We start from the raw sequence: 13,626 nt of genomic DNA on the forward strand, positions 1-13,626 counted from the left end.
GCCCATCCGGGTTAATAGCCATTGATGGACCTAAATAGCTATTGATGGACCTTGTGGGTATATAAAGGCATCTCTCAAAACTATTTCCCTCTGTTTGAGTATACTGGTATAAATGAAAACAATGAAATATACAATGGAGAATCTGAAACACCATGGGAATAGCCCGGTCAAGATAATAATGGAGATGCAGCCAGAATCATTCAGTGACCAGAAATAAGTGAGAAATTTGGAGAGGTGCTCTTTGCATAGAAGGACATATTTAGAGCATTATTTGTGGAGAAACTCGGCTTTCACTGATTTTCATACTCACTGTAAGGGCCCGATTTAAAACCCACTGAGATCAGTGGAAAGACACTGGGCTTTGGATCAGGCCATTAGCGCTCTGAGTTGACTGATAAATGCTAAAGTAATGGAGCAAAACCTCCCCTTCCCTCTGTTTGGGTTTCTGTATCAATGGAGTGATTATTTCAGCCCAGGTTAAACTAAGACGCAGAACAAACAGGCAAAATAAATCTTATTCATTTAACTGGTGTGATGATGGCACTCTCTCCAAGGACTTTGCTGACATGCAGCAAGTGCTCAGCGAGAAAATGGGTTTAAAAAGAAGCGATGGTTGGGAGCTATAAGATCCCATAAGTGGTTGGGGGCCACTTCTGCATCTATTTAAGGGAAACATTTAACAACAGCATGTTAGATGTTGTTGTAAAGAGTTGCACAAAAGGAAATCATTTGCAGTGCACCACAACAAACTTTATTGGTCCTATGAAAACCATAAATAATGCTGTGAATTCTTGAGCACTGTGTGCTGGCACATTTTCTATTAACTGATTCCACAGACAATGAGCACCCTTCCTTCAAGACCGTAAAGTGGTCATTAAGAGATGATGAGGTGGTAAAGCTTGCTGTTACTGAGTAGAAAATATATGGCTTGTACCATAAAGGGGTATGAAGGCACTGTAGGACTCTTCCGTGCACAGCCTACTTACTTGGTTATGAGCTAAGCACAGGATTTATCCCAACATGAAGGGTTTAATTTACATTTGTTGTAACAAATTCTACTTTTAATTACATTTCTGCCAAATCAATGGGGTTACATGGATGTAGTTGGTACCTGAGGCAGTTTATTTCCTATTCCGAGCACAGGGGTGGAGGTGGGGTGGATGTGCTATAGTATCGGAGGTACAAAGATATAGAACTGTGGGTAAATATTGACTCTTTAAGAATGACAGTACCTACTGGCAGTCAGTTGGGTTGAATTTTGGATTGTCATTACCCATTCCCACATTAAATTTGTTTTTATATCATAGACGTCCATCCATTTCAAACCTGAAAATATATCATCCCACTATGCAGTGATGACATGGCATCTGCCTTAACTGATTATTTGTCCCTACTAATATTTAACTGAGCTATTCGTAACCTGTGGTTATGTGACAGCTGCCATCTTGGCACTGATGACTCACCTATGGACCTCCAGAACTGGAACCGTGAGCCTCTACAGCTTGAGCTCTGTACTGGAGGCTGTAACAGACCAATGTCTTCTGTGGATTGGGCAGAGAGGGGGAGGCATAACGTGCACTGATTAGTGGGTTATCTGAACCATGTGACTCTCTGTCCCTCTCTAGCAGCTAATCTGAGTATAGAGGTTTGAGTCTGTGATGGCTTTCAAATTAGTGTACTTGGTCCTTTAGTTGAAGCAGCAGATGGTTTTTAGATCCAGAGGTCCTAGGTACAGTCCCCACCGACAGCCCAACCCTGGGTAAATAAAGCTATTCCTACAAATTCAGTGTCCAGGAAATATTGTCATTGTCATTATGGCCTGGCATCTGTGATCAGCCCTCCCTAGCCAGCTTGCTCACTCTTTGGTTGCAGAATACAATACATTTGTAATATCTTAATTATGAACATCATCTGCAAAGTTGCTCTAAGTATCATTATGGGGAACTATAAACTATCCAGAATAAAGCCAACCAAGTATGAACACAATGCAATTTGAAATAGGAACATGCTCTACCCATAAAGTGGTCTCTGGCAACATTCTTTGCAGCTGGATTATATATTCACCTCTGAGTTGCTTTTCCACGTTCTGCCTGTTATGCCAGTTCTGCTCTCTCTCCTTCACGCACTAATGTGCATCCACATGGACTGAATTTTCTTTTTCCTCTTGACTTCACATGGTCCAGTGTCTCCTCCCTCAGCAGACTCTTACCTCAGCCTTGTTTTACCCTCTGACCTGCCATATGCAAGAAATGCAAGAGATTTAATAGGGACTCTATTTATTCTGCGTTTTGGCCAGGAGACAGGGAGATGTTGCTGCAATTTGAATCCCGGTAAAATAAATAAATGTAGTAATTGTTGGTTCTTTACTTTAGAAATTAGTTCTCATTTAAAGAGGCCTTCAAAGTGGGTTTGTGATGGGGATTCAAAAGGGGTAGTTCAGACAAATGAAGCATTTTTCTTGGTGAGTATGAGGCCTGACCCAAAACCCATTGAAGCCAATGGAAATTTAATGGGCTTTGATCCAGGTCCATGATGTACATCTTAGTGACATATGCAGGAATTTCAATGCAATTAGATGCACAGATGAGGAAAAAGAAAGTCTATGCAGAGGGAAATTAGTTTTGCTATAGAAGAACGGGTACCAGCCAGAATTTTTACACAGTTTTAGCCACTTTATATTGCTCTGTTAGCCACTAAAAAGTGACACTAAAATAATTGGTTGCAGGAAAAAAATGCTAATCGCAATCTTTCCTTTCATGACAACGTGTTAATGGTTTAGAAAGAGTTTCCAAAAATGTGTGTTTAGAATTAAAATAGAAAAGCCAAGAGAGAAGTTTAAAATGAGCTTTCAGATCTGGAATAGGCTGTACTGTATATCCATTTGTTATGACACAATGTTCTTTAAGGAGTCATGAAATATGCAAATGCTTGAATGAGACACCGGGGTGGAGATGGAGGTGAGCATATCTGTTTTGAAAGCATTCTATTAGGTATTTTCATACAGCAGTCACCATAATATGTAGATGTATGTGAAAAGTAACATGCACCGTGCCATCTACGGGTTGCAATGGATGTTATAGTTTGTAGATTACTAAACAGCAGAGTAAATGAGAGCGAAAAGCATGAATGATTTTAAAATGTGTGGGCTGTTGTGTGGAAAGAGAGCAAAATTAAGAGCTTTCTACTCTCTGGTGTGCAGAAAAAAGTAAATTGGGTAATCATTAGGGTGTTTGTTCCCCCAGAAAGTCAGGTGGGCCCTTGACAATCAGATATTTGCAACTACAGGAACTGCACAGGAAAATTAGGTAGGCAGGCATGCTTTTATTTATTGTGCATGCGGTTATGCACTCTCTTTTTAAATCGTGCACCCCTTTAAAAAATCAAGCCCATAAGACATGGAAGAAAAGCTAGTGCAGGATAAAGTGAGTTAAGGCATGTACCAGAACATGTAGACAACAAGGAACTCCCATGGAAAAGCAGGAGTAGGGATAGACTGAGGAGCAATGAGGCAGGCTACTTTAACATTGCCCAGATGCAAGGCTTACTTGGAGAAGGCACGGCAGGGCATCCGCTCCCACGGCAGCCAATGTTGCGGACAGCAGGTGCATGCAGACTGTTTGGAACAGCACAATAAGCAAGGTGAAAGAAGTGGGGAAGAGTGATCTCCCCAACAGCACTCAATGGTCCCTTCAACCAACTAATGAGCAGCTTGGGTGTGCTCAGGATCCTCATAAATGAGCTTGTTTGTTATTGCCAGACCTGTCTGCTTTAAATTGCCATCGTATATCTTTCTGACATGCGTTTTTCTGAGGGTTGGATTCCATGTTGCCAGCCCTGTCCATCTGATTTCTTCAGTTTAAGTCACTGCTTTGCTGCTTATAAGATTTCTGGGCTACCCTGCTGTATGTGCAACCTGGTCCTTGGCCTCCACAGGTTTAGCCCATCATTTCTAGCACTGCAGCTAGGAAGTTAACAGGGATAGCAAGTGACCTCATATTATCGGCATGGAGGTTTTTGCTCCTTTGAATTTAGCTAAGGAAAATGATCTAGTTCTTGCCTACTATTTTGCTAGAATAGTTTTGGTATCAGCGTGATTAACTTTCTACTCTTGGACTCCACCCTTGAGTGCATCAGTGAGATCTGTCCACTTTTATAACAGGTCTCAGAAAAGCATCATCTTACAAAGAAAGGATTTTCATTTATAATCCGTGAGAACTGTGCAGTAATGGGCTATTTTTTCTCCAGAATAGAGCTCTAAGTGAACAAAAAAATGTCTGTAAATACAGGCAATTTAGCTCAGAAGAGATATCATCAATGTGGTTCAGAGGTTAATGGGAGTGGAGGATTTATAACAAACAAGGCCTATTAAAAAAACCAAAAAGGTAATCTAGTTGACATCTATTGTTCTCCGTAAAGCAGCCCATCTGTATTACATCTATTGAGGGTGTTACAAGAAGAATTTAAACACACACACACACACACCCTGAAAGTTTGTACCAGTAACAGCAATCTATATTTCTTTATCTGCTGCCAACATCCAAGCACTGAACTCTCGAAGAGACTGGGACTCAGTCATCATCTGTCCGTATCTGATCTCTTTGGTAAATACTAAGGCTGCCAAGAATGAAGCAAACGAAAAGCACTTACAGATTAGAAGGAACATATGGCAGCCACTGACCTGCTGAAATCATAAAAAACATCATGAAGTAAAAAAGAGGGGAAACAAATCATCCTCTCTGGGACTGCCCATCTGCTCACATAAAGCCACACTCATTACTGCAAATAAATACATTCAGAACAGCAAGGTCTGGGAATAATTTTGTGGTGGATTTTTTTAAAATCATTTTTGGGACTCTTTGCAAGTTTTCCTATATAAACATAATGATATCATCAACCAGAATTAGATATCTATCAATTGCACCATTCTTAATTACAGAGGGAGTGATTCTTTATAGGTGTCATTAAAAAAAATAGTTTCCAATTCAGAGTGGGGGTGGTAGTGTTTAAACACTAACGAAAATAAACAATTAAAAGAATTCCATGTTTTTGCAACAAGTTCTCATGGAGCAGTGTTTGCTTCACTTCAGTGGTTCTGCAGTCTGAATATTTGTCTGTACGCTGAAAGGGATAGAAAGAACAGGAGTAATGGGCCTGGAGGATTTATAACAAACAAGGCCTATTAAAAAAAAAAAAAAGGTAATCTAGTTGACATCTATTGTTCTCCATAAAGAGTGCTGGCTGGTGAGTCTGGGTGCTGGCTGGTGAGTCTTGCCCACATGCTCAGGGTTTGACTGATCACCATATTTGGGGTTGGGAAGGAATTTTCCTCCAGGGCAGATTGGCAGAGGCCCTGGAGGTTTTTCGCCTTCCTCTGCAGCATGGGGCATGGGTCACTTGCTGGAGGATTCTCTGCAGCTTGAGGTCTTCAAACCACAATTTGAAGACTTCAATTACTCAGACGTAGGTTAGGGGTTTGTTATAGAAGTGGATGGGTGAGATTCTGTGGCCTACATTGTGCAGGAGGTCAGACTAGATGATCATAATAGTCCCTTCTGACCTTAAAGTCTATGAGTACTTGTGACACCTTAGAGACTAAAAATTTAAGGTGCCACAAGTACTCCTGTTCTTTTTGCGGATACAGACTAACATGGCTGCTACTTTGAAACCTGAAAGGGGTAGATAACTCCACACACCACAGGCTTCAATAGAAGATGGGCTGAGCCCTTGTATTTCAAAGGCTCGAAGTGTTAAATGCACCTTAGGTAGAAGGCTGGCAAAAGGCTCTACCTATCCTGTTAGCCTCAAAAACGCTCTGAATTAAGCCCTAAATTACAACAGTGCTGTGCAAATATTCAGTGCTACCAACCTCAAACATTCACAGATCATGCGAAAAAGCTGCCAAAAAACAGTGAACCAGAACAACGTGGGAAGTGACATTGCAAACTTCCCCCACCCTCAGTGTGGAGAATGCTTAACAGTCATTTGCTTCTCTATATAGCAGAAACAGGGTAATTCTATACCAAGTCATCTCTGTACTTCAGCGGTCTAGATGTCCACCCTCATTGAAAACATGAGCTGGGTGGGAAAGTTTCATCCAGTTATTCTTTCTTTTTTTAACTAAAACACTGGAAAAATTGTCAGGATATTTTTCCCCCCTCACACTCTTCAACCAGCTCAGCTGAAAACCTTTGCCTAAACCAATATCCTGTGTCTTGTCTTATTTCCATTCCACAGGGGACGACTGATCCATTACCAGTTGTGGAGAATTTCTTACTTCCTTCACGTTTTTTTTTAAATGAATATATACAACAAAAAAGGATTATACTGTTTGTGAACCAAACATCCCTATTCATCTGCTCGAAGCGAGTCTATTGACATTTGCTGTAGCCTACAACCACTTCTAATTCCCAGTGCATTGCGTCTTTCTAGGTGCATGTCAATCTGCTGGTGTCACACGGAGCCTTGCCAGTGTGTCTGTTGGGAGGTCTCTTGTCCAGAGGTCTTTGTATTAAAGGACTAAATGAGCATTCTCAAGGTACAAAACAAACCTTTAAATCCAATAGAAAACTCACACTTTTTACAAAACAGGTTTCAACAGGGAGGGAGGCAGGGAGAGAGGGATAGCTAAGTGGTTTGAGCAGTGGGCTGCTAAGCCCAGGGTTGTGAGTTCAATCCTTGAGGGGGCCATTTAGGGATCTGGGGCAAAATCAGTACTTGGTCCTGCTAGTGAAGGCAGGAGGCTGGACTTAAAGACCTTTCAAGGTCCCTTCCAGTTCTAGGAGATAGGTATATCTCCATACATTATAGTCTTGTCTCATGTGAGAAAATAAAACCATTTTGTGATAAATAGACATGTTTTAAAAGTATATGGTTCACTGAACCTTCCACAGAATCTGTAGAAGTCCTTGCCTACAATCAAACTGGCTCTGTGATAAGACAAAAGCCATGGAAAATGGCTGGCTTTTCAGTGCCAGCTGTGTTCTTAGGTTCTAAGCCTGACATGTATTACATCTGTTCACCCTTGAACAGAGCCCATTATTGGAGATCTGACAGTCTAATCCTTAATGGAGTATGGGGCAAGGGAAGGTACTTAATATGTAAGTTCAGCCTTCTGAAGCTATGAACAATTCTGTTTGACTCAGTCCGATGTGTATGTATTTAAATCATTCCAGTCTTCCCTTCCACTAACCTCACCCCCAGCCCAGTGATGTCTCAGCGACAGATTCCCATTTGTACAGTAAGGTCCTTTTTGGGTATTCCAGCACCATAAAGGGACTTTACAGAGGGCAGAAATGCTCTTCTAAGAAACCTCCTATGCAGAGGACCTCAGTGGCCAAGGCAGAGTTGCTCCTAGCCCAAGATGTAAGGGTCAGATCAGGAGTGTATTGGTACATAGCTCGTATGCACTACATGGCAGCTATTCCGTGAGCCCTGGGAAAGCCCTATGTCTGTGTGTGTGTGTGTGTGTTAGAGCAGAACTTGCATAGCCCACTTCACCCCCCCACCCACAGGAGTGGCGCCAGGGTTTTTGGCGCCCTAGGCAGGGGTCCATCCATGCTCTCGGTCGTTGGCGGCAATTTTGCGGCAGGTCCCGGACAGAGTGAAGGACCCGCCGCAGAATTGCCACTGACGACCCAGAGCTCGGAAGGACCCCCCGCTCCGAATTGCCACCAAGGGCGGCAAAATGCCGCTCTCCCAAATCCTGGTGCCCTAAGCAACCGCCTAGGTCGCCTAAATGGAAGTGCCGGCCCTGTGCCCACACCCCTACCCCAAGCACAGGAATGGAATAACTAAAAGTCAGACCTTGAGCGCATGTCTATACTTACCATTTAAAGCAGAAAAAGTCCATTTTTTGCACAAAAAACGTGGGAGCATCTACACTTGCCAATGACTTTTTGTGGTGAAACTCAGAAGTTTCACTGCAAAAAAAAAAAAAAACCCACCTCCAGAAGAGGGGTACAGCTCTTACCTGTGATGCTTTTGTGGTGCTGTGCAAGTGAGGACACCTTCTTCTTGTTTACACAGCATTTAGCCTCCTGAGGATATCTCATAGTGCCTAAGTGACCACTCTGGCCAGCAGGAAAACAGACATCCACCTCTGCCCCTCTAAAGCCCGGGAACTTTGAAACTCCCCTTCCTGTTTTCTTGGCAAGTGCTCACTTTTCTGCCCAGGTGACAATGCCTGCTCCCCGGAGCAAACGATCCCCCGCTTGGAGCAATGCTGAGCTACTGGAGCTGATCAGCCTTTGGGGAGAGAAGGCTGTGCAGGGACCCAGGATGCCCCAGGATCAAACCCCTCCCCCCTGCCTTCCCACAAGACCCATCGTCAAAATGAAAAGAGCTGCACTGTGGGATAGCTGCCCTACAGCGCTGCTCTCATCCGCATAGAAGTGCTGCTAGTGTAAACACTCTCTGACACCTGAGGAATTGAGTGAGTACACAAACCAGCGCTTTTCTTTCACTGGTTCCCTCTCACCGGTGGAACTTACAGTGCAGAAACTCTGCAAGTGTAGACAGACCCTGAGACTTTATCTTATCTGAAGAAATCTGGCTGTATCTACACTACAGACATTACAGCGTCTTGCAGCTCTGAAAGGTCTCCCATGTGGTTGCTCTATGCAGGTGGGAGAGAGCTCTCCCATTGGCATCCTTAAACTGCCCCCAATGAGCTGCAGTCGCAATGTTGGTGGGACAGCGTCTCTTGCCAACATACTGCTGTGCACACCATCTCTTCTATCAATGAAACTTATATCCGTCGGCAGGATGTTTTTTTCTGTACCCCTGACCAGTGAAAGTTTTACTGACAAATCTTTGTGTCCTTAGTATCTATCCCATTTCACAGACTGCACCAGGGACTTTCAAGCACTTGTCTTAAACCATCTCTACCAGAACAAATACCTGGAAAAATTCTGACGAGCACTGGCCATTTTCTGAACTGTTAATTGCTTTAAATATCATTCTTAACAGGACTGTCACTAGCCATTAATAACAAAGGCAACATCTGGACCTTGAATCTGTTGCAAACTTTAGCTACTTTTATTATGAGTCTTGCAATTTTTATTTAAAGTCCCAGGTTCTGGAATCATGCGTCTGTGTGAAAATCTTGGCTTTCATTTAGAAAAGGGGATCTAAAGTTCGTACCATTCTCCTGACTTTTAAGCCAGTCTCATGACTGTTGGGGAGGGGAGGATTTTTGAATGCTTGGTGCTGACAATATTGCAATTTGAGGTTTAGAGTGGTAGCGGCTATGGGTTTTGGTTCAAATTACCTGTCCCTTTGACTTTGTTTCCGGGACAGATACAAAAACAAGAGGGACTTATTTTCCCTTTCCAGCCCAGAAACAACTAAATCTCAAGCCATAGCCGTTCACATGAGATTTTGGCCCATGATTCCGGACATTTGTTAAAATTAGCAGATCACACAAAAAATACAACATTTGGGGCTGAAGTCTTGTCCCAGGAGTGGTGATGTGGTAAACTTAGCAGTGCGCATGGCATGCATCACACCTGCTATACTAAGACTTTATTTATTTCAATATATAGAAATGTAATTTTTGAAGGAAAAATGGAGTAAAAAGTTCCATTTGGTTCTGGTCTAGTTTTCTTTCTCAGAAGGACTTAACATTATAGATACGCAGAGGCTCAGTGATTACAGGTTATTGTAAAAAAAATTTAAGCACAGCAGGTGTGGAGCATTTTATATGCATTTTCTTGTGAGTATAAAATGTTGTGTCTGTGTTTGGCCAGTCCAATAGTTCAGCAGCTCCGTGTCTCAGCTTACCTCCCAAAAAATCTTGGTCTTCCAGGTCTCTTCCTCAGGGCTTTGGGGGATTAAAGAGCACTACTTACTACAAGAAAATAGAATGATTTATCACCAGAAAACAGACAGGGAAAATTCTCCAGCTTGAGACCTAGTCCAGTTCTGTGACACCTGTTTGCTGGGAAAGCCGGCAGGGTAGCTAGATCCTGTCACACAGTTTTAATGTCCTAATTTATATCCACAATCTGAAGTGGAAAGCCTGATATCTGGCATCCAGTGAATTCAAAAGACGGGGACTTCTCCTATCCTTGTTTGTCTTTGACTGGAGCTCTGTTACATTTTCTTCCTTTTGAAATTGCTTTAGAATTCCAGATGCAGCTGGAGTTTTCTGATTTCCCTAAGATGTATTTTTAACATTGTTTTCAATTATATACCCTCTTCCATATCAGACCAAATCCACTTCAGGAAATGTCTTTCTAGGGGTTACTGCAGCTCTCTGCAAAATTACTGCATTTGACTTGGTGTCCCACATCTCACTCCAGGCATGCTGTAATCCACAGAAGTGTATCACCTGACCAGTTTTCTTCCTTGATTAAAAAAAAAACAAACAGATGCAATTTAAAATCTTCTCCTAATCATTTACTAGTGTGCATTATTGCTCCTGGATTTAGGACTGACTCTGTATAGTTTTCAGTTGTTTTCTGTCCTTTTAGTCTTTCAGATTTTCCTCGTGTTTAGGTTAGCACAATAAATCATCCTCTTATTTACCTCCCCCCCCCATACTTGGCCATGTCAGGAGACTGCTTTCCTCCATCCCTCATGTCTCTCCCCCACCCTCCAAGCTGGACTTTTTGGCTCGTGTTATTGGTATATGGCTCTCTACCTGTGTTTATTAGTTTGTGGTGTGGTAGAGACTGAATTTTTCTTCACTGTTCACTTCACACCAAAGTTTAGATTCCTCTTGCCATTAAGTACAAGATATAAAACAGGCTGAAGGATGCCATAGTCGCAAAACAATCATCCAGCATAGTCATCCTATTTCTAGTTCAGTCTTTATGGATCCCTTGAGTTTGTTTTTGTTTTTCTTCTCTTTCAGTCCAAGAACAGTGGTGAGATGACATGCATTAGCTTTCCCATTGCCCCAAGATAATACTGTTTTGTGTGCTTGCTAGGCTACGGGAATTAAAGCTTCTAGTTCTCTAAGGAAAATATTGCCTCTCCGTTCTTACAACCTTCCTGGGACTGCCTGCAAAACTATAGTATGTAAAATATCTAAGCTCTCTACAAGTCCAGGACTGGGGGGGGTCAGAAGATGTGGGTCTTTTTTATTCCTGGCTCTGATAGATTTGGGGGTAATTTTGACCAAGTCACTTAATTTCTCTTTGCCTCACTTCACCTGTTTCAAAAATGGAAATAGCACTTCCTTTCCTGTGAGGGTGGTGTGAGGCTTAGTTAATTAAGGTTTGTAAAACACTTCAGATATCATTCTACATCAAGCTCTGGAATTTGCTCCCTACTCTCGATATGAAACGATCTGAATCTCTTTACCTTTAAGGCATGCTACAAACACTGTCTGTTTGCTAGAGATATGGGTGGTGGGTGGGAAGCCATTTAAATATATTCTCTTGCTGTTCAAATTACTGACTGGTTAAGTTAATTCTCTTGTGGTACTGGGTAGTTACTCTTAGCATGGATCATTGGTTTAAATAGCAGCTAGGATGCCTAGGTCAGGGGATAGGCATCTTATTTAAATCTAAATAAATATAAAATGTGGCCCACTTCTGCCCACAATTTTAATATGGGGTGTGATGTGAGGAAGCTACTTGTTCTAATATACACAGTTCCACCATAATCACAGCTTTTCCTAATCCTGGAATCACGGCAGTTAAGCCCATTGACTTTGACCAGTAACTGAAATTTGACAGCTTTGACTGAGTTTCACTCTGAGTTTCTGGATTCATTTGAAAATGAAACTCTGAGTTAAACACAGCAGGTGCAAACCCATGTGAACTGAAACATACAAACTAAAAAATGGTTGTATTGAACCTCTTGAGAATTGAAACAGCCAATCTTGCAGGTCTTGTCTGCTTTCTACCTTACCTCTTATGATATTTCAACGGAAAGCTGAACTGTTCAGTTGCTAGGTCACACGATGATGGACCTCATTGGTCTGTTATAAGAACCGTTGCATTATAAAGCTTAACACTGGTGAGGGGGGTGTGTGTTTTAATTTTGGTGCAATCTGGGGAGATGACATGTCTTGTTTTCAACTGAAGGCAATGTTTGTTTCAAGCCCCATGCTAGTTAACTATGTAACATTTTACATGTCATTATGATCGGAGATGGCTTTGACTCAGATGTTCAGATTCATGTGCTGATCTGGGATTTTGGTTCAGGTTCATCTCTAACTAAAAGTTAGTTGCTTTCTTACTCTCTTTCAAAGAAGAAGAAAACTGTCCTGCTTCTCACAAGCATTTTGGGCAGAAGAGCTGTTGAAAGCACTTTGGTTGCTGTGGATATGAATGAGTTGCTGAAAATAGCAACTATTTTTCCTCTGTCTAAAAGTAGATCCAAGGGTAGACATCTGGATTTACAGACTGCTTTAACCAATCAAGCCATGAGGAAAAACGTGTCGCTGATCTTTCCCCCCAAATCTGGTATTAAATTACTCCTGCTAAAGGCAGGTGTACTAAAGAATTTTCATTATCTTTCATTTTTTCTTCTTCATTTTAATCAGCAAACTCTCACTTCTATATTAATGAGAACATCATGCCAAAAGCACTAGGAAAAAAGTGTGGTAATGAGTCTGAAAATTAGGTCACAGCTAGATGTTGGTTGTCAAGTCCCAACCATTTTTGACAACAAAATTGGAAAGCAAGACAGTTTCAAGGCTTTTTTTAAATGCTGTATTCCTTTCTGCTTCTTCATTTCATATGCAGCTTACTTGGTGAAAGAGAGAGAAATGGAAGCCTGACCTACGCTCCAGGCTGTAAATAACTGTGGCCGCCAAGTTAGAAAATGTTGGCCTTTAATTTTCAAATATTCAGTCTTGCAAATTTCCAGAGACTTTTCCAGTATTATAGATACAGTAGAACATAGTGCATCCTGTCTCTGATTTAGTGGAATTATATCCCATGGCTCTCTCAGGCTGCAAAATTTAATCTAGGTCTCTTAAGGTTTTGTATAGAACGCATCAGACTAGTTTCTGAGTGCTTGAATGTGTGAGTCCTGAATATAAAACTCTCTGGAGCTTGTTTCAAACCATGTTTTTATGTGCAGTTAAGGAAAGAGAAGGTTGAAAATTTGGAGCCAAATATCTCAGGACCCTGCCTTTTAATGTCGTTATGATGTAGTATCAGCCATAGGCCATCACATGGGAGAATGCAGATTGGCTCAAGACAAGACTCCTGCCTGAGATGTCACTTGAAAAACTCCTTTGTATACTGAAATTGCTGCAGCTGGCCTTTTATCCTCCTACACAGACTCTTTTCCTCATAAAAAGCTGTACTGGATTTTTTGGAACTGGAATGTAACCCTCTTTTTCCAGCATGAAAGGGTGTGTTCACCACCCTGCATGATTGCTTCCCTTTGGATCCCTCCCCAGCCAGTAGGAATAAGGGAGCACATGATGCAGAGGACTTGGGCAGGTCTTCTGCACTGGACTGACTATCACTCGGCTGTACAGCGGGGTGGGCAATCTTTTTGGTCCGAGGGCCACAGCTGGGTGAGGAAATTGTATGCAGGGCCGTAAATGTATGGCTGGGGCAGGGGGGTTGGGTGTGAGGGGGAGTTTGGGGTGTGAGAAGGGGGTACAGTGTGCAGGAATGGGCTTAGGGCAAGGGGTTGGCTTGGAGGAGGGGTAGGGGT

Source organism: Chelonoidis abingdonii, chromosome 17, assembly GCF_003597395.2.
Source record: "Chelonoidis abingdonii isolate Lonesome George chromosome 17, CheloAbing_2.0, whole genome shotgun sequence".
Lineage (NCBI taxonomy): Eukaryota > Metazoa > Chordata > Testudines > Testudinidae > Chelonoidis > Chelonoidis abingdonii.